Source organism: Tribolium castaneum, chromosome 7, assembly GCF_031307605.1.
Source record: "Tribolium castaneum strain GA2 chromosome 7, icTriCast1.1, whole genome shotgun sequence".
NCBI classification, from domain to species: domain Eukaryota; kingdom Metazoa; phylum Arthropoda; class Insecta; order Coleoptera; family Tenebrionidae; genus Tribolium; species Tribolium castaneum.
Genome location: NC_087400.1, coordinates 11,096,960 through 11,100,711, shown reverse-complemented (window position 1 = coordinate 11,100,711; position 3,752 = coordinate 11,096,960).

The following is a 3,752-nucleotide window of genomic DNA, read 5'->3' as shown; positions in this document are numbered from 1 at the left end:
TTTACTGGCTTTGATTTAAAAATATTTTCTATATTGTTATAAATAACAACAGCATTATAACTAAAAGACCTCTGGAACAAGGCTGTACGAAAACAGGGCTTGGACAAGCGATAAACATGACGTAAATTAGCACTGTGCAGAGATCGGCGATGTACAAGTTTTTTCTTTAGATAAGGTGTTGACGTAGACAGAGTAGAGTGAACCAAGACAGCCATCAGATATTAAAAATGAAGGTCGAGTTTTAACCAATTTATTTGTTTAATTTTAACAGAAATATGATCATATTTTTTTAATTTGAAAATGAATCTACAGCAATTATTTTGAATTTTTTGTAAGCGGTATTTATAACTAGAGTCAAGACAAGGATAAAAAACAGTGAGACAGTAATTTATAATCGGTAAAACAAGCATTTCACATAGTTTTTTTCTTAATTTGAAATTTATTATATTATAATTCTGATAAAGCTGTCTTAGACACACATAACTTTTTTTCACTAAGAGAGAGACATGATTTTTAAAACGTAAGTCTTGATCAAAGACTACCCCCAGTAGTTTTATACTTTTGACAAGCTTTAATTTAGATTTTCCGCAATGTATGTTGAGAGTCGATACGAGATTACTATCATCAAATTTAGGTCCGAAAACTATAAAGAAACACTTTTCATCATTAAGCTTCAGATTGTGAGTAAATGAATAAGTCTGAATACCTTCCAGATCAAAATTGAGACAACGATTTGCCTCAACAACTGTGCTGCGCTTAAAAGAGTACTCTAATTGCGTATCATCAGCAAATGCATGAATGGTTGAATGTTGAATAGAGTTAGCTATGTCAAAAGTATATAACAGATACAATAAGGGTCCTAAAACAGAGCCTTGGGGTACACCTGATGTAACTGCTCCGCGGTATGATAATAAATTATTAAGTTGAACCATTTGGGTACGTCCATTTAAGTAATGAAAAAAAAATCTTAAACAACTTGCATCAAAGCCTAAAAATTTTAGTTTAGCACATAGCAATGCATGATTTATGGTGTCAAAAGCTTTTGAAAAGTCAAGTGATATCAATGCTGTATTTAAGCCATTATCCGTATTTCTGATTATATTGTCTAAAATATTTGTCAATGATGTATTAGTACTAAAACCTTTTCTAAAACCAGATTGTGAAGGTGGAAGAATATTATGGGAAGTGACGAAAGTATAAAGTTGTTTAAAAATTACTTTTTCTAGTATTTTCGATAAGGTTGAAATAATACTAATAGGTCTGAGGTCACTATAATTTTGAGGTTCGCTTACTTTTGGTAACGGCTTTACGAGAGTAATTTTCCAATGAACAGGATAGTAACCAGATTCTAAATAACAGTTAAAAATGTGAGTTATATATTTATCAATAAATGGACTGCAAAACTTTAGCATCTTGGCATTTATTCCATCAAAACCTGTAGCGTTTGACTGAAGGTCAAAAATTATATCATGGATTTCATTTACGGTAGGTAGCTGAAGTGAAAATTTAAATTCCTTACTATAAGTGTTTTGAAGGTAATAATTAAGTGTTTGATCATGGGGAGGATTTGAATTAAAAACAGATAAGAAATAGTCATTGATTTTGTTAACATCGTTTAAATGTGAAGGAATATGGGTGTTCTCACGAGATCTTAAACCAAATTTATTTAATGTTTTCCATAACACTTTATTATTATTGTTAATTTTATTTAGAAAAGCTGCTTTTTCTTTTTTAATTGCAGAGACACAAAAATTTTGAAGTTGGCGATATGCTTCCCAATCAGCATCGAGTTTAGTTAGTTTAAATTTGGTTAAAGATACATCTCTTTTTTTCATAAGTTCCTTAATATTTTCTGTTAACCAGGGTGAGAATTTTTTTGTAAGTTTTTTAGTAACCAGAGGAGCATGTTTGTCAAACAATATTATAACATTGTAATTAAAAAGGTATAACTTGGAGTCAATATCATTTATATAAAAAATTTCATCCCAGTTTAAATTTTGTAAATCTTGGAGGAAGCTGGATTGTAAAAAATATTTGTAATCTCTGTAGGTAACATAAGTTAAGGAGTTTAAAGTGACTTTTATTTTTAAGGTACAGTGTATGATGCAGTGATCGGAAAAAATGTCTGCATTTAAAGTTCCAGAAGCAATAATCTTATCTGGAAAATTGGTATAAATAACATCTAGAATTTTTTGACTAGTTTTGGAGATACGTGTCGGTTCACTAATAATTTGAGTAAAATCGTAAGACCCAAAAATATCTATTACATTGTTTTCAAAAGTATGGTCAATATTTATGTCACCTAAGAAAATTAATTTTTCATATTTTAGAAGTAAAGTAGGTAATAACTCTTCTAGAAATTCCGTGAGAACACCAATATTAGTTGAGGGGCTGCGATAGATAACCCCCAAAAGAAAATGACAAAATGTGGTTTTAATTTCTACTAATAAACATTCAATTTCTGTAGGACTTTTTATATTTTCAACTATTTTAGTTGAAATATTTTCTCTAATATATGCAGCTACGCCACCACCCCGTCTAGGGACACGGTCCTGTCTTAATAATTTGAAACCCGGTACGTCAACCGCTTGCGATGGCAACTGACTTGTCAACCAAGTTTCTGACACACCCATTATATCACAATCATTCTCTAGAATACCATCTCTAAAAGCATCAAAGCCAGTAAATAAGGATCTAGCATTCACATGAGCAATTTTAAAGTTGTGATCCATAAAAGAGAATAGAATAAGAGGAGAAGAAAAAATAAAATATAAATTTTAATATTAGTTAATAATAATTAGTCTTTTGCTTTACAAGATTCAATTTGTGTTGATACGTATGACAAGATAAATCATTTGCTGTATGATCAGTAGTTAATTGCAATTTAAACCGAAAATTGGAGAATGTACAATTTGGACAACATAATCTTTCTGTTTCACAATCTTTCATTTCGTGGGACCCGCTACATTTGGGACAGATAGCTACTTGTGAAGTACATTTGTTCTTGGTACGACCGTATTTGCAACATTTGTAGCATTTTATTAAATTGAAACATTCAGCTATATTAGATTTATGCCAACCGATATATAGCGAACCCCTTTCGATAATATTTTTAAAGAGAAACGGTGTAACTTCAATAATAATGTTATAATCTTTTTTGTTTTTGATTTTGGCAACTACTTTAATATCCTCAATGGAAGCATTAAGATCATTTCTAGAGATAATATCTTCCACAAGCCCAGGTTGAGTTGCATCTTCAGCAGGAACATTATAAATTTTTAGACGAGGGTTAAATTTACCAGGTACTGATGCTGTGTAGGATGAGTTGCCTTTCGAAGAAACTAAGTCCTTTAATTTGCTCAAGGACTCTTTGTTTTCACAATTTATTAATAAACCACTTTTTATATGCTTTGTACCATTTACATTTATTTTTAAATCGGATTCGTTACACATATTTTTAATATTTTTCTCGATTTGAGCACTATTTTTATTTTGATCAGACGATTTTAATATAAGCACATCAGTTGAGGAATGGATCGGTTAGATTTTTTCAACGCGCTGCTATAAGAACATGAAGCCGAGTTTTTACTCGATATCGTATCGCGATTTAAACCTTCAATGACATTTTGATAATTTTCGATTTTATCTTTCATAAGCTGACTAGAGTATTCCATTTTAGCAAGGAGTTTTTCTAGAAGCTGCTTTTCACGTATTAAACCTTTATTTTGAATTTTCAGTATCTTTAATTTAGT